At 43.5% G+C, this 23,263-nt stretch overlaps 1 long non-coding RNA gene across 1 annotated transcript; it reads right to left on the bottom strand.

The window, feature by feature from the left end:
• Positions 1-6,724: 6,724 nt before the first annotated feature.
• Positions 6,725-20,910, bottom strand: LOC147998650 (uncharacterized). The gene is made up of 2 exons (XR_015645871.1): positions 20,706-20,910; positions 6,725-7,035 (listed from the first exon to the last, which is right to left on the bottom strand). It is a non-coding gene; the product is annotated as an uncharacterized LOC147998650 (long non-coding RNA).
• Between the last annotated feature and the right edge of the window lie 2,353 nt (positions 20,911-23,263).

Below are 23,263 nucleotides of genomic sequence, written 5' to 3'. Positions count from 1 at the left end.
AGCACACTGGGCTCTAGATGGCCTGGAAAGTCATGCTCCCCAATGTTTGCTTTGGCTTTGAGAGTTTCATATGTACTGAATATGAACCATGTCAGGATGGCTATTGTCAGAACTGTGGCTTCTGAGAATTCCCTCCCTGACTAGAGTTGCAACAATGAAACACCAAGACCAAAAAAGAACTAGGAGAGGAAAGGGTTTATTTAGCTTACATTTCCACATCACTATTCATCATCAAAGAAAGTCAAGGCAGGAATTCAAACAGGGTAGGAACCTGGAGGCAGGAGCTGATGCAGAGGCCATGGTGGAATGCTGCTTCCTGTCTTGCTCCCCATAGCTTGCTCAGCTTGCTTTCTTACAGAAGTAAGAACTATCATTCTAGGGGTTGCCCCACTCACACTGGGCTGGGCCCTCTCACATCAATCACTAATTAAAAAAAATACCCCACAGGCTTGTATACAGTCCAATATTATAGAGGTATTTTCTCAATTGACACTTCCTCTTGTCTGATAACTCTAGTTTGTGTCAAACTGACATAAAACTAATCTGCACACTTATTCATACATGAGTGAGGTTTAACCCTATGAAGACTATACTCCACCTTCAGTTTGATGGGCATCTATTGCTAAATGTTTTTGTTCTGGATACTGATGAGCATTCTGTCTCCATTGGAGACCATTTTGGTCTGACCCACAGTGCTAAGGCTTTGCACTAACTTCAGTTTTATCTGATAACTCCTTGCTTTCCTTGCTAGCCACCATCCCAGAACTTCACCACATCATGGACCAAGCAGCAGTCATTTCTGGATCAATTCAGCCCAATTCCTTCTTTCTCCTTCCTGGAAAAAGTCTGCAAACTCAGTAGCTTGAATGATTTGTTCATTCTGCAATATTCATTTGTTTGCCCCATTCTGTCAGATGCTCAAAGAAGCTAACTTTTCAGTCAGGAAGTTAACTGTAAGCAATTGATAAAGGCAAGTTGTAACAGAGGCTGGATACTACAAATGAAGTGTGGCAAGAGAGAATGTGATGGTGGTATCTCTCTCAGGGAACAAGAGGATGAGGAGTGGGTGTCCAGTTAGTTTCCCTGTGCTTAAGTACCACATATATTCTGCAGCAATTCCTAGTATGAGAAAACCCTACTATATACATTTCAGGTTTTCTTGCACAGATACAGGGAAATGAAAAGAGGAATAATCTTAAGAGTGAAGTATGGTATATATTAAATTTACACTTGAAAAGGAGAAAAATAAAGTTAGAAGAACCGGTTTCAGGTTAGGCATTCTGATGACACTGTCTCACCTTTGTTTTCTGTGGCCAAAGCATATCAAAGTATAGCTGCACCACTTGCCTTTGTGGCAAAAACGTGAGTGTGGCATCTTCCCTGCCTGGGTAGCTTGTTGGCTTATGACATCATGATTTCTATCTCATGGTTTATTTCCATGAAGGGATATGATCACACCTGACCCTAGGATGACCAGTCTAGAGGCTGGCTGGCAATCAGTGTGCTCACCCAAGGACATAAGCCCTGACCAATGAGGATCAGAATGAGACAAGTTTATCAGCTGAATTCTCTCTTTTCTGAGATTAGAAACAGAAACCATAGAAGTGAGTCTGGAGAAGGAGGAGAAGCTAGAAAGTTGTCAAGATGGTGCCTGATCCACACCAGTGACGTGCACTGGCAGAGGCTGCAAGAGGAAGGCAGCAGGTTCCACATCTGCATCTGCTTTGTGTTCACTGCCTGTCATTCCCCAAGCCTTTCAGTGATGGTGTCTGTTTCTGACCCCAAGCCTTTCAGTGATGGTGTCTGTTTCTGACCCCAGAGGTTTATTTCCAGAACTCACAATAAGATGGAGATTCTGAGGGTGTATTAATGTCTCCATTGAATGGTTTCCAAGCATCAAAACAAAATACCATCTCAGTGCCATTGCTCTTTTGAGGGCGGTCTGGGTTTTCTTTTTATACCACCACATTTCCCTATGAGATTAAGCTTTATTTATATGTTGAGAGAGTGCCTCAATCACAAGGCCTTTATTAGTGGCCAACTGCTCTGTTCCTTCTCTGGCCCAGTTAAGGAAATTCCTGAGGTACAAGTAAACTACTTACTTGCATTGAAATTTTAATTTATTTTTATTTACATTCTTATTCTACAACCCAGGCTAGACTGACATGTGATAGCGTTGTCCTTGTACCTACTGAAAGCTGGATTACAGGTGCACAACATACCTAGCTTGAATTCTTATCTCCTGCTTCCTCCAAGAGACCAGATGGACTTGGGTCTTGAACATATTGTACCTGGGTAGGTATGGATATAGTCTTCTTTTTTTTCCCCAATCTCAAGGCAGGAAGCAGGTGTTTGGAGAAGGAAGCAACTGGCTGATTCTTAGAGATAGAACCAAATCCTCCTTTGGAAAGAGTTTTGGTAAACATGTGTTTCATGTTAGGACACTCTGTTAAAGCAAAGTCGTATTTCTAGTCAAAATATTTAAGACAAGCTTCAAGACTTCCTGTCTTGTAGTGTCCTGTGATTGACATCCACGGCAACATTGGCGGGCATTAAAAATAAGAGCTGCAGTTTGAATCCTTTGTGGGAGTAGCACCTGGTTGTAAAATTCTTTCCTCTGACACAAGCTTTTAAAGATGGGAGAACCAGGTGTTTACATTCCATTTTTTCTAAAGGGAAAATGCTTCTCCAAAACTTAAGTCTTTGCAACTCAAACCTCTACATGAGTATAGAGAATGGTTATGATATATTCATAAAATAAAATGTATTTAGAATATCAATAAAAGACACAAAAGACTTTATACTAGGCAAAGCTACTCATCTGGGCCATGGAAGCATGACCTTTCTGACAGTGTCTTTGACACTCTGAGTTGCAGAAAACAAAGAATAACACACAAGATTATTAGTAATGGAAATGCAAATTAGCCATGTCCAGTCTAATGCAATTGTTCACTGCTCTTTTGTCCTCAACCTGTTTGAAGCAGTTGTGCAAACTGGCTGAGAGCCAGGCAGGCCAGAGAGTTACAGAAGAAGCAGTGAGCTTAGGTGGGGTTGGGTAAGAGTGGAAAAGAGAAGTTCCCAGTTAGTAGGTGAGCATCTGGAAAGCTTTGGAGGAAGCAGGAAGTAGCAGGAAGGGTGCTGGAGTTGCTAACAGAGATTGAAAGGTCTTTAAGAGGCAGACAGAGATGAGCACGGATGAGCCCTCCTGAAATCACAGTTGTCCCAGAGGCTGAAGGGGGGAGCCAAACTCAAAGTCTAGGCAGAGAAGCCACACAGAGTAGAAAACGGAATGAATTATGAGGTTTTTTTGTTTTTTTTGTTTTTGTTTTTTTTTTTTGCAAATCCTGAATGTTTTCTTAGGAGGCTAAGTGATAGTGGACTTGACAGCAGATCCTGTGTTACTAAATGCAGAAGTGCATGGTATCTTGTCAGGAGACTTGTCCCTGGTCATCACTAGTGTGGTTCACCAAAGCCGAGTCTTCATCCATAAAGCAGCAGTGTTGGAATATGATTCACTAAGGTCCCTCTGCTGAGTGACCACACACACACACACACACACACACACACACACACACAGATACACACACACACACAGATACACACACACACACAGATACACACACACGATACAAACACACACATCTGCACACTCACATACATACACAGATAACAAACACACACATCTGCGCGCGCGCGCGCACACACACACACACACACACACACACACACACACACACACACTCAGCCTCTGCACATTTCAGCAAGGACAGCCAAGAAGCACATTCTATCTGCCAAGCATAGCAGCAGCTGGAGCAACAGCTGACCTCTGAAGCCAGAGCTGGACTTGTGGGGCTCGGTGTGTCATCTGCCTGGGTTATAAGGAAGTACATCTATGGGGCAGAGGAAAATCTGAACACACAGGCAGGGGACAGACTTCTGGGCAAAATGGCATAGTAGTCCCCAAGGCAGGACCATTATTTCCCTGCCAGGAATGTGTTGTTTGCTCGTTTCAATCAAATATCTACCAATCTGACTCCTTTTTCATTTTTCCCCTCTGATTTACCGCAGAGTGAAAATCTAACATATGGCAATTCATAACCCCAACAGGCTGTCTGTCAGTCTACACACGCATGCGAATAGGCACACATACTTTTTCCACTAAGGCACATCTGTTTTCAAGTTCTTCTCTCTGTAGACGGATCAAGGCAGCAAACTCTAACTGGTCAGGTGGCGGTCTAACCTAGCTTCTCATGACTTAAGCTGCTCTATTCCACACATGCACTACCTCTGCTAGACTTATTCCCCAGGCTAGCTCTTCCTCAGTTACGATGAGTAGGAATATGGCTGTAAAAGCCTCCAATCTATAGAGATATCCTGGGCTTTTCAGCCCGCACAGATAGTCTTGTTTTGGGTCACATATTTGGCTACCACTGCAGTTAACCTTTCAGCTGCTGGCTGCATCCCTATGGGGCCGGCAAGAGTGCCTGGATCCCAGATCACCATAAGGAAGAGAGGGACAGAGAGCACAGATCAGACCATCTCAGCCTATGTGCCACCCTTGCTTGGGGTCAGTTGTGTTTCTTCTCCTCCTAGAGTTTCAACTAGAAAGTTTGGCATGAACTCCTACCCCTCCAGCTTCCCTTCAGCTGCCCACATGGTTCTGTATGTTCATTCCTTTTTGTCCACTGTCTGTCTGGTCAGCCTTCTCTGCCTGCTTGGGCAACACTATGCTGCCCACTCCTTCCTATGTGCGTGTGCCTGTGCGCTCTTGTGCTCCTGCTTGTGTGTGGGTGTGCATGTGCGAGCGTCTTCTTATTCTTCATGCTAGAACTGCTCCTACTGGATTCAAATGAGTCTTTTCACATCTGCCTTCTTGACTGGGCTACAGAGTCCCCGAGACCAGAACAAGATCCTTGTCTGATTTGGGTTCCCAATGTTAGCCATTTCCCAAGAAAAAAGAAAACCCTTATTTTTGTGTCATTTGTTCTGATGTGAAGTAAGGATATATTCACTGTTTGCTGCCTCAACTTTCTACCTTTTTCTTCTTTCTTTGACTACATAGGTAGTGGCTGGAGCTTCTATTTCCATTAGTGTCTGGTTTCCATGTGTATCCTGCTCCTCTTATCTAGAACATCAAGTCCTGCCATCCTATCTTCTAACTTTGGAAGGAACTCCTCCCTTGCATCGAGCCTGTCTTAACTGTTAACAGGACAGCCTGAGGCTGGAGCAGCTTTAGAACCAAAGCACAGTCATTAACAGCTCACGGTGCGTTTCCAGGGTCATCCATTTAACCCTTGGTCCCTGAAGGGAATCACTGGGGTGACCATCTGAGACACAAGGAGGAAGACTCAGTTCCTGCTCTCAGTGGGTGTCACAGCCTTGCTAAGGAGGCTACTCTGGAAAGGAATCATCGTAAGACAATGGCTGAGCTGGCCTGAAGGTTACGGAGGTGTTGTTCTCACACAGGATGGGGAGAAAACTGCCAAGGGGGCAGAGAGTTAGCCCAGAAGAGCCAAAGGGAATGTAGCAGGCAGATAAAGCGCATTCCCATAGCTACAGTGAGCTGACCTGGGAAGGAAGTGGTATGCTTAAAGAAGAGAGTCAAGGGATGGTGGGGTAGATGATACAGTAAGGGGATCTACAGTAGTTGATGCGTCAGACACCCAAGGACTTGCGATCAATCACGTGGGTTGCAGGGACTGTATTGGGGTTGCATGCTCACACGTGCTCTGCGACCCAGATCTTCACCTCCCTGGGAAGGCTATTTGGAAAACACTTGATTCTGAGCCTGTCTAGGAGACAGCTGCTTCGCATGGCATTCACATTCCTCATAGGGCTGCCTGCTGCACTGCCATTTGTCACTGCCTCGCACTCCTGGACCACTGAGCTACTCAACAGGACACTGGCATCTAAGCATCAAAACCAACGGAGCGGTGAGAGCGAGCCTACCCACATCTTATTTCTCTGGCACACTGTTACATAGGCCATAAAGACAAGTCCAGCTGTGGATGACTTGAGATGATGGAAAAGGCTCAATCTATAGATAGAGAGATGTACCTAGATCTAAATAGGGGTTCAAATCCCCACGGCTACAGTTCTTTTGTTTTCTTTACCCTTCCTTTCTGGAGTTTTGAGAAAAACTCTATCCCTGTCTGGCTTGTTACTTAGCCTGCTGCCAGTGCTGGCCTAGAACTCATAGCAATCTTCCTACCTCATTCTCCCCCGGGAGTGCTGAATTTACAGGACTGTACCACATGCCTGGCTGATACTGGTTAAAAGATTTGCACCCTCCTACCCATGCAATGGTCTGATGTGTCCCCGTGGGGTTTTGGGTTCTGTAACAGTCTCAAGCTTTAGGAGAACGTCAGAACCGAGGCTACTGCAATCTGCAAACCCCTCCTTTGAATCAGGAGTATGGATGGGAGTAAACAGCCTGGCTTGGCAACGAGACTGTGTATGAAGTCACTACTGTGGTAACCACAAAAACAGTTTTCTAGAAACAATGGACTCGAGTGCTCCCTGCCAAGATAAGTTAAAGGGCAAATGTGTTTCCCAGCCCCCGCCCCGCTAGCCCCTGCCTGGCTTTTCGGCTCAGAACTTTCTCGGGACTCACTAGTTTCTCATGCTGCAGTACACCCCAGTTACAAAAGCAATGGTTCTTCCTCTGTAGCAGCGCTTCACAGGGAAGGTGGAAGCCAAAAAATTAGTTTACGGCACAAAGGTGTGGGTCTTGAACGACAGATTCCCACGTCTAAATTTTAATAAATAGAATTAAAACCTTTCATACAAAACCTGCAGATGTAGCTGAGTCTTGCCGTTTGCAGTAATGTTCTGTGAGATTCTGAATCAGCAAATACTGAGTCCTCTCTGTTGTGTGAGGCCGCCGTTTGCATCTGACCACAGTTTCCACCGAGCCTGGAGTGATGCATCACCCTGTGCTTCTGCTCAAGATACCTTGTCTTGTGTACACTGTAGATTCATGAACACTGAATCCATTACGCATGTATTCTCACCATAAGGCACATCACAGCCTTCCTGAATGGAAACACACACGGTACTGGGTCAATCACGGTTTGTTCATTATGGCTCTGTGATTCTAATTCTGGGAATCCACACAAAGAAATTAACCTGTAATGTGGAAAAAGTATACTAATGGGCTTGCTTCAGCAGTGTTTATAGTAGAAGGATATTTGGAAATAGCGTATGTACTTAACAAAGGGTTATGGTTAATGAAGTGATTTATTTGTTACATCCATGAATACACATATATCAGCAACTCATGGTACAGCAATTTAGCATGATTAATAAGAATTCTATACGGTTACATAAGAAATCTGTCAGACTCACAGAGTGGAAAAAGGAGAATAATAGTGTTAGTAGGAATCTATGCAAATGTAAAACTAATGTGAAAAAACCAAAATGCTCAATGAGATTGTGTATAATGTCAAGACAGTGGATATTTCCCAGTTTTAAACAAAGCTGTTAAAGTTGAATTTGATAACACAATTACGATTTAGTTAAAAGAGAAAAGTGTTTATAAATCTGAGGTGGTAACTGGTAGCTAGCAGAAGGGAAAAAAAAAGCAGAGTAACCTAGTACAGCCCTTCTCTTCGCTTTAAAAGCTTTTCCCCCAGTGTTAATGGTCCTCGTTCGCTAAGCACTCGCTCTTCATGGAGCTGTGATCCATTCTCTTACAGAACTCTGAATGCCTCACTTCCGAGCGCCGTCTCTCTGTTCTCAGGTGGGAACATGGCTGTGTAATTGACCACAGTTGGGGCTTAGACACAGCAGGAACACAGAGACTTTCTTTTTGTGTCCAGTGTCCAGATTTTCAAAGCATTTGACCAAATGTTGTTCAGCGCTTTTCCTATGGACCAGAGGTATACTTCCCTTTCATGGAAACTGATCACACAAACTATGCCATGATTTCATTCCCACATTCTCAGTACTTCCCCACACAATCAGTAAAAAGTGTCCTTCCACTTAAAACACACACATTCCTACTTTTAAAAAGAGTACACATTCATAATAAATGTATTCGTAATCGTGCTAGCCCTGATCACTCAAAGGTCACTTGAAGTGAGCTCTATGGGTCTTTTTATTTGAAGAGAAGTTGAAGGGAGGAAGGAAGGAAGGAAAGAAGGAAGCTTTACCAATCTTGCTTTCTCCAAAAGGGAGACAGAGAAAAAGAAAGAAAGAAAGAAAGAAAGAAAGAAAGAAAGAAAGAAAGAAAGAAAGAAAGGAAGGAAGGAAGGAAGGAAGGAAGAAAGAAAGAAAGAGAGAGAAAGAGAGAGGGAGGGAGGAAAGAAGGAAGGAAGGAAGAAAGAAAGAAAGAAAGGAAAAGCAACCCTACCTGTCAGGCAAGATGAGAGACTAGAGTTGGCACAGCTTAGCCACACTGGAAATACAAATACATATTTAAGGCTTGACTTGGTTAGCCAGCCCTGCTTCTGTCTGCCTACAGCTGATGTTAGGTCAAGAGGCTGCCACATCCGGTTGCTGAAGGACAGTAATCCTGCTTCCTGAGAGGAACTCCATGTTTTGTTTGGGTTTTTGTTTTTTCCCCTAGCCTCTGCATGTGCCTGTTCACTCCAGGGATGACACAGATTTGCTTCCAGATTGCTTTCCATCTGGTCGATCTATAATCATAAACAAGCTGCATTACAAGCGTTTTTTTAAAAAAAGGCATCAGTTCTCGTTTTCTATTCTGTTTTCTGTAGGTGAGCCTTTGAATGAAGTTACTTCGAGACGATTTCTGAATGAGATTGCCATTGGTGTGGATTTCCTGCTGCAGTATCTTCTGTATCTACAGCTGTATCTTCACGTCTGTGGATGTGTCAGTACGTCATGGGTCTGCATGTATGTACCGTGCATGCATCTCTAGTTTTTCTCCTTGCTTGGCTCTTCTGAGACCTGTGGTTATCTCCATACTTCTTTGTTTGGTTGAGAGAGGGTTTCACTGCATCGCTCTGGCCATCCTGAATCTCTATGTCTAGACCAGGCTGGCCTTGAACTCAGAGATCTGTCTGCTCCTGCTTCCAGAGTGCTGGGATTGCAGGCCTGTGCCATCATGTCCAGCCCAGACATTCTTTTATGCTATCCGGGTTTTAGAGCTTGGACCATAACAATTGGAATGTGGAAAGAGGATGACGTCATAGGAAGCTGGGGTTTGTTTTGAGGACAATCAGGAAGAAAACAGTTGCGTAAATGTGTCCTGGAAAACTTGACAAGCACGTGTCATTGAACTTGTGTGGGTGAACGAACCAGGGTGTTGGTCTTACGGAAGCCGAGAAGGGAAGTACCCTTCCCAATTTCTCTGCCCTCAAAGTGGTGAGCTGACAGGAGAGGGCGTGTGCAGAGACTTGGGAAATGAACCAGCCACCCAAAATGCCTCTTTTTTTGTGACTGGCCATTGGTCCCTAATCAATTCTTTAAGGCTAGTTCTGTCTTTATTAAAGTATTTGTGAAATAAACGAAGGGGAATGGGCAGAGAAGCTGAAGGGGAGCATCAGTCTACAGCCTTCTTTACGTAGTTCTCATTGTTCTAGAGGCTAGGAACTGTCCTGTGCATCAAAGGGAGGCAACGTACACAAACATGTCTGCCCGTCAGTACTGATAGGATGCTGCCTGCTCTCTGAACCCCCAGCTACTCATTAGGCGTCCCAGGACTAGCTGCTCCCAGAGTCTCAGACATGTCTGCTGCCTGGGACCTTCTGCACACCAAGCCTCCTGTATATAGTCGAACCAGGGGGAAAGCTCTGTAAGCGGCCGTCTAAAGCTAGGGAGGCCATTGCGGGTGCTGCCTTAGCTACTAAGATACTATGGAGGGAGGAGTAGGTGGAAAGGACAAAGGAGTTGGAGGAGGAAGGGAAAAAAAAAAAAGACTTTTCCTATTCCCTTACAGAATACCCCGAGGGAATACATGACCACCCTCGGGCTTGTTTTGACCTCAGATGCTATTTTTGTAGTAACTATCATTAGAAAATACTTATTTTTAAAAGGTTGCTTCTGAATAGCAACAAGCTGTTCTTTCGGTTTGGGCCCCCAGACTCATGCTCCTTTTTCGTGCTTCAGAACCTGGCTCCACAGTATTCTAATGGTGAGCGTATTCGTACACGCGAGAATGCTTGCGAGGCTCTGAGGCAGAGGGCAGCAAGCATGGACCTCAGTCTGTGCTTCGTCTCTTCACCGCACAAGAGCTCCTTTGATAGTTTGTGCCCACTCCACCTCCCTTACCTCACATTGGCTCAGCTTTTGTGATCTCTCCCCCGAGCTTTTGGATGCCGGAATTGCTCCCCGGTTTCACCAAAGCTGTTTGCAATCAGTGCCCCCTAATAGTGCTGCCTCTCTGGACCTCTTTGCCTGGTAGCCCCGGAAGATCAGTCATCTCATGGCAAGCACTGGTGTTTCTTTTGTTCCTTGCTGTTTCCACAGCATCTGGATGAAAGCCTGGCATGGGACAGATACTCCGTAGGTCTGGAAGGTTCTTTCCAAGGCTCACTAACAGGTCCACTCCGGGGCAGAGACTTGGCTTTCGGGCTGCCTTATTGCATGGAAGGAGGTGCCTATCTTTTTTTGACTGGATTCTAACATCTTTCTACCCACACAGTCAGCTTTGCAGCTCCCTATTGGGAACCAGAATTCCCCTGCATGTACTTTCTTAGCGTTGGTTCTGGCCTCATTGTCCAGCCTGCAATCTTGTCTCCTCCTCAAACTTAAGAACAGGCATCCAGGATCTGTGAGAATGCTCGGTGGGTAAGGGTGCTTATCACTTGCCATCAGGCCTGGTGACCTGAGTTGGGTCCCTGGGAACCAGATAATAATAGAGAACTGACCTCAGTTGTCCTCAGACCTCCCATCCTGTGGCATGCAGGTGCCACCCCCTCAAAGTAAATAATAAAACAATGTTTAAATATTAAGGAAAAACTTGTCTTTTGAATACAAATCTCACCTTGCCACTACCCTTCCACAGTTCCCTGAAGAAGAAAGGACAGACCTCTCAGGGTAGCTCTTAGTTCTGTGATTTCTGAGGATTTGCCGTGAGCCAGTCACAACAAATGGTAAAATGGGCAGTGGGGTTGTGAACAGATCATATAATTCTTTTATATGCAAATTAGATATTGAAAGGGAAAGTATTTAGACTTCTGGTGTTTCATAAAACATCCTCAGAAAATTAATTTTTCTGTTTTTTTTGCTGTTTTTTTTGTTTGTTTGATTAGTTTAGTATTTTTCTTGCTTTCAAGAAATGTAGCTATTGCAAAATTTGAAATATGTACGTGGCTCACTGTCTCTCTGGGGCAGCTCTGTTCTGCACTATTTTCACGGTATAGAGGAGTCGCACTAATGCAGCGGTTTTCAACGTGAGCCAGGACTCCCTTGTGGGTCACATACTAGGAATCCTGCATATCTGATATGTATACTAAGATTCATAACAGTAGCAAAATAATAGTTATGAAGTAACAATGAAATAATTTTATGGTTAGAGGTTACAACATCATGAGGAACTGTATAAAAGAGTTGTAGAATTAGAAAGGTTGAGAAATCCTGCTCTAATGCATTCCATGGTTATATCTACCAGATTCTGTGTTTCATTTTGAATGCTGTAAACAGCAAAGTGCTCGCACCCGTGTGCCCCCCACACACACGGTGGTTCTGTTCCCTGAGCTAATTCCAAAGGTCTGTAAATACCAAACCCCAACCACTAGGAGTCAGGCTTTTCCCCAACAGGAAGTAGAAAAGAATACAGAGAAAAGTCCAGGACATCCCCAACCCCTCCCAGGTGCAGGATTAGAGGGTAAACACACCGGACCTCGGTATAACACTTGCTTCCCAACTAAGGGATTTTTCTAAGTATTCCCTTCGATCGTTCTTGGAGGTTGTCAGTCCTGTTGAATCGGCCCTTCTCCTTAAGGAGGACATAGAAACCAGACATCCGCTTCCTTTCTTTCCTCATAAAGGGGCTTCAGGCTCAAGTGCGTGGTCTACTCAGCCTACGTCACGGCAGTGGCCTCTGCTGCTGGTCCAACAGCCTTGCCAACCTCTCCCGTCACAGCAGTGCTCACTTGAGAGTTTGTAGTGGATGGTGTGAAGATGACAGATGTGGTTTCAGGTTTGCGGTCTCTCTCTTGGTTCTGCTGACGGAGGGCACGAGTGATGCTTGCCTTTGTATCTTGGCTCTGTCTTTCTTTTTCTTTCTTCTTATAAAGCAAGTCCGCTCTCCTATCTCCCCATCCCCTAACCTCATTGACTCTTAAAAGTTTTCAGGGGCTCTTCTCAGAGTTTGTTCCTGAAACTAGGACTGCTTTGCACAGAGCACCAATGTTAAAGTTGTCTTTACTAATGTGTGTCTGTGTTCCTGTCCCTCACGGGCTTATGAGCAACTTCCTAGCAGCAACCCATATTTGCAACACCCATGACTTTAAAGTCTGGATATATGAGTGGGTCGGTGGGTAGTAAATGCCTTTCTAGGATTCCCTATCGTCCTAATACAATGCCTTAAACTATTTTAGGATCAATTATATTGTTTGATTGACCGAAAGATCGGATTCCAAGCTATGCTCATTAGACTAAGCTGCAGACCCAAAATAAGAACCAGATTGTTGAACTTGCTGCCAGTATTTTTATGTTAACAATACCCCCATATTTGAATTAAATCTGGGTCCAGCTTAGAGGTAGACCCAGACAAACAAGCCAGATTGGGAACATGGTCAACTTCCAGAGCTCCAGCAGGGCAAACATCCTATCAGCCAAGAGTCTCCTCCTCACAGATGACAATTAAACATTTATTCATTAAAACCAAATCCATTATTAGTAGCTTGCATTTACTATTGGTATACAGATAAAGCATAATGCATTGAGACCTAGGGATTCCTTATCACTGTAAATCTGGTGGATTTTTTTGGGGGGGAGGGGCTGGTTTGTTTTCACCGAGTGATAAAGTTCCCTGAAAGCATTTATTCATTTGAAAACGAACCCCCTGCTACTCTGCTGGGCAATGCTAAGAACCAGATGAAGTATGTCCTGAGTTTGTAAACCAGAAATCATCGTAAAATTGCAGGTTCTATAATTATAATTCACACTGCTTCTTAGTGCCTCCTGTGATTTAGAAGGAATCTGTGGAACAGATTATATAACTGGACGGAAACATTGGCAAATTCAATTAGGTTTTATCTTCCTTGGTATTTGTTCACGTAATTGTTAGCCTGTATCCACCTCAAAAAATGATCTTTACGCAGGGAAACTTCAGAACACGTGAGTAGGAAACAACCTCTCCCTCCATGCAAGTTCAAATATTTCTTTTGTTATTTTGCTGGTCTTGACCTGGTCCCTTGAATAAGCCTGGAATTTTTGTGGTTAATTTTTTTCCTTTGGACAGGATCTCACTACGTAGCCAGTCAAACTAACCTCAAACCTGTCCTTCCTGGGAGCTTCCCCTTCGCCTTCCGGAGTGTTGAGATTCTAGGCACGATACTATGCCTTGTTTCTTTATGAATAGAATATTGACCTGAAGAGAAGTTGAACCTGTATATGCCTACATATGTGTGCATGCTTATGGGAGGTAGAGATTGACATTCAGGATCTTCCTTAATTAATACCCCCCACCTCTATTTTTTTTTGAGAAGGCTCTCTCTCGTTGAATCTGAAGTTCGTCAGCTAGACTGGGTGGCCAGTGAGCTCCAAGCATCCTCTTCCCTCTCGCATCACCAGTGCCAGAGTTCTAATAGTGCACTGCTGAGCCTGGCATTTTACATGGGTGTTGGAGATCCGAACTCAGGTCCTCATGCTTGCATAGTGGTACTTTGCTCAGTAAACCCTCTCCCAAGGCCTGTGATAGGAAATCCTTCTCCTGTTACCGTCTAGTGTGTACTTGGGCATAGACCTATCCGTGCGTGTATATGTGTTGGGCTGATCACCACATCACTGGGAGCTGCGCTTCTGCATTTCCAAGTCAACACTGTCTCCTCTCATGCCTGTTGTGTTTATTTCTAGATAATACCTTGAAGTAGTGTCTTAGTGTTGTGGTAGTTATTAAATAAAGGTTTCTTTTAACCTGAGCTAGTGCCGACACCTTTGGGCCACATGGCATCTGCGGGCTATTTTTATCTTAGTGGCAGCGGGTTCTAGTGTGGTATTATGCCACATTACCTCTAGCTATCCTCTAGCCGGGACAGTCTCTCTGCCGCCATTGCTAGCCGCCCTCTCCGGCTAGCCAGGAACTCTGGTCCCAGTGACCTGGTAAAATCAGGACTCTACAAGTCCCAACAGTGGCTAGTCCCCCACAGCCCTGTGGCCCTGTGACCCAGCGGTGGCTGACCGTCTTGCAGCTCTCTGTGTTTACATCCCAAGCATCTGCCCCTAATGCTTACGCTATAAACTCTCAGCAAGGAGTCTTATAAATCAAGACTCAATAAGCTGTAATTTAGCAATCAGATTTATATGTTAAATTCTCAATCCACAATGTGTCCACACATACACAACCAATTGGGAAAGATATAAACCGCCCACCTAGACAAGATAAATTGACCTATAGAAATCTATCCCTTAAGAAATATTCACAACTACTTATGGCCATTTAAGACCACATGGATCTGGGTCATCCTTCTTTGCCTCCATCTCAGTTCTTCTCCTTTTTTTTTTCTCTTTTTCCCACCTTACGAAAACTTGTCCCTGCCTTACTTTTATTGTCCAATCATGGGCCTTGACCTAACTTGGGTCAGCCTTCACCTGCATATAGACATCACCTACATCTTAGTTAGGGTTTTATTGCTGTGAAGAGACACCGTGACCAAAGCAACTCTTTTTTTTTTTTTTTTTTTTTGGAGCTGAGGACCAAACCCAGGGCCTTGCACTTGCTAAGTAAGCGCTCTACCACTGAGCTAAATACCCAACCCCAAAGCAACTCTTATAAAGGAAACATTTAATTGGGACTGGCTTACAGTTTCAGAGGTTTAGTCCATTATCATCATGGCGGGAAGCATGGCAGCATCCAGGCAGACATGGTGCTGGACAAGGGCTGAGAGTTCTACATCTTGATCCACAAGCAGCAAAAGACAACTGAATACCACACTGGGTATAGCTTGAGCTTAGAAGTCCTTAAAACCCTCTCCCCGCAAGCAATACACTTTCTTTAACAAGGCCACACTCACTCCATCAAGGCCATACTTTCTAGTAATGTCACTACCTATGGGTCAAGCATTCAACATATGAGTCCATGGGGGCCATTCCTATTCAAACCATCACAAGTAGAATGAATAATGGCCCCAAAAGATACAAATATCTACTTTTTAGACTTTATTGTTTTACATAGAAAACCCTTTTCCTAGTTGGATTCTGATTGTCCCAAAGGAAGGGAGGTATCGGTGGAGCCCCAGAATTTTGGAGCTCTTGGAATCCTCCAGACCAATGAGCCTCTGGCCCCATGAGAGCAGGCCATAGCGGGGATGCACCGACCCCACCTCCAGCATAGACAATAACAGATACTATAGCTAAAAGGCGATTCGTGTGCCATATCATGTGTCAGAACAAGGGCTATTAAGGGAAAGCTCCCACATGGAGGGGCAGGGTTACCCACACACGCATTTGGAATCGAGGCACACGGCTAGCTTTAAAAGACAACAGGAATCTTCAACACCGTCACATCCCATCCCAGGTCTTCTAGTGCCCTTGTTTAACTTGGCGGGGGCGCGCTCATCGAGTGCTCAGCTAGTTAGCTTTTGTTGGAACGGAGAGCATTGAGCAGCTCCAATGACAAGTCATCAGCTCAATGATTAGTTTACGTTCTCTCCAACACAGCACACTCATTTCCCTTTCATAGTCACAGCAAATAGTGGCTCTAACGATTGCTTCCAAAGAAAGGAAATGCGTTGTAGGAAGCTTCCATGAGCTTTTTCCAGCTCTCAGATATTCCATTCCTGCTACAGACACATGTATTTGCTACATCCCAAATAAAATTTCACATGCATTTATTCATTTAACAGGTTGTCTTTTGCTGGGAAAGGGGTGGGTTGAACCAGGGCCTGGCATATGCCAAGTAATTGCTCTCTCACTGAGCTGTACTCCCAGTTTTTCATGATGCTGTCTCACTGTGTATCCCAGGTTGACCCAAATGTATGGTTGCATACAATGACATCTGCAGTAATTCTAACCATTCAAGAAATATTTTGCAATGCATACTGTGTGCCAAGGACTATACTCAGTACTAAAGATGGGGCAGTGGGCTAAGAAAGTATCACTTTCTCTTGTGAGTTGCAAATCCCTTGTGTTTGCTGTCTGTATTCTGAAGAGAAGCTACACATGGGCAACTAGCACCATGACAGCTGATAAGATTTGCTAAAAATGATTTAGAAACAAAGGGAGAGGAAAACGAGTTTCAGAAAGTGGGAAAACAAGACTTTCTAATGAAGAATGTACTTAAGCAAATCTCAATGCCAGGGAGGGTTGTCTCAGAGACTGGTAACTTGCCTTCAGTACCAGGGATCTTTTTACCACATTTGTAGATGGAGCCTTCCCAGTTTTCTGCAGACAGCCGTTGGGATATGATAATTTGCAGACTAAGCTGGTTGATGTCTAGATTAGCAGGGTGAAGAGTGGCTGCACAGGCTTGAAGTAGGAAATTACTTAGAAAGTTCAAAGAGTAGCATGGAGTTCAGAGTGGTTGGTGTGGAGCAGCACACAAGGTCAGTAGAGCATGGAGACCTTAGAGTCTTTCTTAGAGCGTTGGGCTTTATCCCCATAAAATATGAAAGAACCAACCGCCTGGGCAAAGGAGTTACGTGATTTCTCTGGTCAAAAGAAAAGGCTGCTGTGATAGAAACCAAACAAAGAGGCGGAAGTGGTAAAACAAGACCAATAGTTTGGAACCTGGCAAAGTAGACCAGACAAGATATTCTGGCTATTTAGATAAAGGTAGGGATAATGGAGTATTTCTCCAAAGTATATTTTTAAAGTAGAAATGCTCAGCCGGCTTAATATTTTAGAAAGCAAAAGATAAGAGTACAAAAGGAAAAGAGATTGACCGAATTCATTCTACAAAGTCACATTTATACTTATAGCTAAATGACACAAAGACTGAACAAAGAAAGAGAACTTCAGACTAATCTTCCTTATGAATATTGATGCCAAAATACTCAATAAAATCTTGCAAACCGAATCCAAGAACACATCAAAACAATCATCCATCATGATCAAGTAGGCTTCATCCCAAGGATGCAGGGATGGTTTAATATATGGAAAACCATCAACGTAATCCACTATATAAACAAACTCAAAGATAAAAACCACATGATCATTTCATTAGATGCTGAGAAAGCATTTGACAAAATTCAACACCTCTTCTTGGTAAAAGTCTTGGAAAGATCAGGAATTCAAGGCGATAGATACCTAAACATAGTAAAAGCCATATACAGCAAACCAGTAGCCAACATCAAACTAAATGGAGAGAAACTCGAAGCAATCCCACTAAAATCAAGGACTAGACAAGGCTGCCCACTCTCTCCCTACCTAGTCAACATCCTAGCCAGAACAATCAGACATCAAAAAAACAGGTCAAAGCGACACAAATTGGAAAAGAAGTCAAATATCACTATTTGTAGATGATACGATAGTATATATATATAAGTGACCCTAAAAATTCCACCAGAGATTTCCTACAGCTGATAAACAACTTCATCAAAGTTATTGGATATAAAATTAACTCAAATCAGTAGCCTTCCTCTACTCAAAAAAATAAACAGGCTGAGAAAGAAATTAGGGAAATGACAACCTTCACAATAGTCTCGAATAACATAAAATACCTCGGGGTTACTCTAACTAAGCAAGTGAAAGATCTGTATGACAAGAACTTCAAGTCTCTGAAGAAAGAAATTGAAGAAGATCTCAGAAGATGGAAAGACCGCCCATGCTCATGGATTGACAGGATTAATATAGGATTAATATAGGATTAATATTGGCCATTTGCCAAAAGCAATCTACAAATTCAAGCAATCCCCATCAAAATCCCAAGTCAATTCTTCACAGAGTTAGAAAGAACAATTTGCAAAACCATTTGGAATAACAAAAAACCCAGAATAGAGAAAACTATTCTCAAAAATAACTACTGGGGGAATTACCATCCCTAACTTCCAGCTGTATCACAGAGCAGTAGTGATAAAAAACTGTATGGTATTGGTACAGGGACAGGCAGGTAGATCAATGGAATAGAATTGAAGACCCAGAAATGAACCCACTATGGTCACTTGATCTTTGACAAAGGAGCTAAAACCATCCAATGGATAAAAGACAGCATTTTCAATAAATGGTGCTGGTTCAACTGATACTCAGCAGTTGAATGCAAATCCATCCATTCTTTTTTTTTTTTTTCTTTTTTTTCCCGGAGCTGGGGACTGAACCCAGGGCCTTGTGCTTGCTAGGCAAGCGCTCTACCACTGAGCTAAATCCCCAACCCCAAATCCATCCATTCTTATTGTTTTATACAAAGCTCAAGTCCAAGTGGATTAAGGACCTCCATTTAAAACCAGATACACTGAAACAATTAGAAGAGAAAGTGGGTAAGGGCCTTGAATACATGGTCACAGGGGAAATTTTCCAGAACAGAACACCAATGGCTTATGCTCTAAGATCAAAAGTCAACAAATGGGACCTCATAAAATTGCAAAGTTTCTGTAAGGCAAAGGACACTGTCAATAGGACAAAGTGGCAACCAACAGATTGGGAAAAAGCTTTACCAATCTTACATCTGATAGAGGGCTAATTTCCAATATACACAAAGAACTCAAGAGGTTAGACTCCAGAGAATCAAATAGCCCTATTAAAAAATAGGCTACAGAACTCCACAAAGTATTCTCAGCTGAGGAATATTGAGTGGCCGAGAAGTACCTAAAGAAATGTTCAATATCCTTAGTCATCAGGCAAATGCAAATTGAAACAACCCTGAGATTCTACCTCACACCAGTCAGAATGGCTAAGATCAAAAATTCAGGTCACAGCAGATGCTGGCAAGGATATGGGAAAAAAAGGAACACTCCTCCATTGTTGGTGGGATTGCAAGCTGGTTCAACCACTCTGGAAATCAGTCTGGCAGTTCCTCAGAATATTGGACATAGTACTACCTGAGGTCCTAGCTATTCCACTCCTGGGCATATACCCAAAAGATGCTCCAACATATAACAAGGACACGCTCCACTATGTTCATAGCAGCCTTATTTATAATAGCCAGAAGCTGGGAAGAACCCAGATACCCTTCAACAGAGGAATGGATACAGAAAATGTGGTACATCTACACAATGGAGTACTACTCAGCTATCAAAAACAATGACTTCATGAAATTCATAGGCAAATGGAATGAACTAGAAAATATCATCCTGAGTGAGGTAACCTAATCACAAAAGAACATATATGGTATGCACTTGCTATTAGCCCAAAAGCTCAGGAATACCCAAGATGCAATTCAGAGACCACATGAAACTCAAGAAGGATGACCAAAGTGTGGATGCTTCAGTCCTTCTTAGAAGGGGGAACAAAAATACTCACAGGAGGAAATTCGGAGACAAAATGTGAAGCAGAGACTGCAGAAAATGTCATCCAGAGATGACCCCACCCGGGGATCCATCCCACATACTGTCGTCAAACCCGTATAATATTGTGGATGTCAAGAAGTGCATTCTCAGAGGAGCCTGATATAGCTGTCTCCTGAGATGCTCTGTCAGAGCCTGACAAATACAGGGGTGGATGCTCACAGCCAACCATTGAACTGAGAACAGGATCCCCCACGGGGGAGTTAGAAAAGGACTGAAGTAGCTGAGTGGGGTTGCAAACCTATAAGAACAACAACAATATGAACCATCCAGAGCTCCCAGAGCTCCGAGGGACTAAACCACCATCCCAAGAATACACAGGAATAGACCTATGGCTCCAGGCGCATATGTAGCAGAAGATGGCCTTGTGGGGCATCAATGGGAGGAGAGGCTCTTGGTCCTATGAAGGATTGATGCCCTACTCTAGGGGACTGTCAGGGTAGGGAGGTGACAGTGAGTGGGTGGGTGGGTGAGGAAGGACCCTCATAGAAGCAGGGGGAACGTCGATGGGGTAGTGGGATTTTGGAGGGGAAATCAGGAAAGGGATAACATTTAAATGCAAATTAAAAATATCCAATAAATGAAAAAAATTTAAAAAATCTTTAAAAGAGAAAGAGCAATTGCCATGATAACTAGAATCATACATGGAATTTTGAAGACTGGATATATAAAGAAGGTCTTACATTTTCTTTGTCCTAAGCTACATATGACTTATGAGAATACTTAATTTTATCTCATCTGTTATTAAACAAACTGCAGAATGAATTCAGCCCTGCATCTTCTCCATTTGACCCAGCACTAAAGTCCCGTCTTTATTTTGACCACCACTCTGCCCGTTGGTCATCTGGGACCAGGCTCATTGACAACTGTTGATAATGATCTCCCAGTGATGGGTTTCAGTGATCTCTTAAAAGCACCCAGGGAAAGAGAATGAGAAGAGGGACACGGAATCGATGTTGGAGATCTGAATTGTAATTGGAGACGGGATGGCAGCAGGAAAAATCGGATACCTATGCCTGACCTCAAGAGCGAAAGCAGGGCTGCAAGGAGAAGCAGTGGAGGGAAGGTATGGCAGTGAGGGCGAGCGGAGAGAATGACCTTGTGTGCTGAGCAAAGGCAAATGGAGAGACTGACCTTGAGTCTCCTATTTCCTTACATAATGTGTTCATTTTGTGTTCGGTGACTTGCCAGGGTGAAACAGACCTCGGCAGGCATCATCAACAGAACTGTCAGAGCTTTAAAGACAAATTTAAAATAAATTAAATAAAATTAAATTTGCTGTGGTTATTATCCAGTTGTTCTTATACAGAAGTGTCCTAGTTGAGGTTCTGTTGCTGTGATAAAGAACACCTGGAAGGAAAGGTTCCTTTGTTCTGTATCCCCGTGTCACAATGTATCACTAAGGGGAGCTATTGTAGGCGCTCCAGGGAAGAACCTGGAAGCAGGAGCTGCAGCAGAGGCTGTGGAGGACTGCTGCTTACTGACTTGATATCCATGGTGTGCTCAGCCTGTTTTCTTAGACAGCCAGAATCACTTATGTGGTGCTGGTAATGCCCGCAATGGACAGGGCCCTCTCCCATCCATCATTAACCAGGAAAATTCTCCCCAGACTTGCCTACAGGCCAATCTTACAAAGGCATTTTCTCAATTGAGGTTCCTTCTCAAATAATTCTAGCTTGTCAAGTTGACAGACTCTCGCCAGCCCAGAAAGTACAATGGACATTGCTACAGTCCCTGCTCAAGTCCATGCAGATGACTTGCATGGGAAACCCTTCTTTTAATTTGTAGAGGGAAAACAATAAATTAACCATGACAGTCTCAAGCCATCTAGGGTCACCCAAAGCCAGACTTCAGGGATATCCAGGAGGTTTTGTTTGCTAAAGGACTGCTTTGTCAGTGGGAGTGACTGAAATTAGGGCAGGGATGGTTTTGAAGTCACCTCAGAGATTGCAAAAATGATGTAACGCTACACTAGACAGGGTAAAGACAGGCAGAGAAGAAATTCGTTTTGAATCAGGTGGGCATTTCTCATGTATGTTTAATCAAGTACTGCATTCTTATTTATTACTTGACATTCAACATGAATGCCAAGATGGTGAGTGTAAGAGATTGGCATTAGCTCAGGACCCTCAAGACCCCAAGAACAAGTACTCAGCACAGAGGAGATTTGTTTCCCCCAGAGGGAAAGGGGGCCTGGATAGAGGAGGAGGAAGGGGAAGGGAATAGGGAGAGGAGGAAGGAGTATTTGTCCTGGTGGGGACAAAGAACTGCTTTTAGATAGAGAGAAAATAGACACGGCATATAAGAAAATTCTGGTTTGTAAAGGAAAGGGAGGCAGGTGAATTAGGATAATTTTAATCAGGTGAGCCAAAGGGGGCTTATGATTGCAGAACTTCAACCTTGGTAGTCAGCCTCAGGAGGAGGAAGTGACCTTGGTGGCTATCTTCAGGAATGTTTTTTGTTTGTTTGTTTTAGCAAGGCAGAGGTAATGGGGGAGAAGGGCAAGGCCGCCAGTGCCAGGTTTGCCATGATTGAGTCCCTTCAACCAGCATCTTGGAAACCTTTACATATAGACTTCTTTGTGTATGTGAGAGAGTGTGTTTGTGTGTGTCATGGTGTGCCTGTGGACACTTGGATTGAGACACGGTTGCTCTCTTTCCAGGCTGCATGCACCAGACTTGCTGGCCCATGAACTATCTGAATCTCCTCTCCCTTCCTCCATTTCCTTGTAGGGTACGCGGCATCACAGACACCTGCATTTCTGCATCTGCCTTTTTATTGTGTGTTCCTGGCCTCCAAACCCAGGATCACACACAAACCAGGCTTGTGTAGCAAGAGCTTTAGACCCACCGAGCCATCCCTCCAGTCTTGCACACCAATTCTGTCTGACAGACTTCTGCATGTACAGACAGTATGTGATAATTTTCATGAATTTAGAAATCACAAGTTTTCCTGCTTATGTCATTTATGTCATGTCTGGGTTTTTTGGGTTTTTTTTGTTTATTTGTTTTTTGTTTTTGTTTTGTTTTGTTTTTTTTGAGATGGAGTCTCACTGTGGCTAGCCTGTGCTTGGATTTGAACTTACAGCAATCCTCCTGTTCTGCTTCTGGAGTTCTGGGACCACATATGCACCTTAACCCTAGGATTTATCAATTTTTGCAATCAAGACAACTAAAACCAAAATGTTTTTTTTAAAACCTGAGCATGTCTAATCAAGACTCCATGTATCTAGCATTCTTATAGATCATGTGGGGTGTCGAAATAAGTCAGTTAGATAGGTCTCACCTCCATTTTAAAGTACTGGGTAATGGGGCTCAAAGCTGAGGAATTCATGGATCCCAGGCAAGAGCTCTATCACTGAGTTGACTACATGTTTCCAGTACTTTTAAAAAACTGTGTCTTGGGTTGGGGATTTAGCTCAGTGGTAGAGCGCTTGCCTAGCAAGCGCAAGGCCCTGGGTCAGTACCCATCTCCAAAAAAAAAAAAAAACAAAACAAAACAAAAATCAAACAAACAAAAAAACCCTGTGTCTTTACTGTACAAAGTGCATTACCAGTAGAATAATTTCAGTTATAATGATTGGGAAAAATTATGTTTTCTCTCACATTTCTAAAACTTTCTTATTCCACATCATCTTTTAAAATCTTACTTTTTTTTTTTTGTACCCTAATGAAATACATTACCATCACACT

The sequence above is a fragment of the Rattus norvegicus genome, chromosome 20 (assembly GCF_021556685.1).
Source record: "Rattus norvegicus strain SHRSP/BbbUtx chromosome 20, alternate assembly SHRSP_T2T, whole genome shotgun sequence".
NCBI classification, from domain to species: Eukaryota; Metazoa; Chordata; class Mammalia; order Rodentia; family Muridae; genus Rattus; species Rattus norvegicus.
This window is presented reverse-complemented; position numbering and strand designations above follow the sequence as displayed.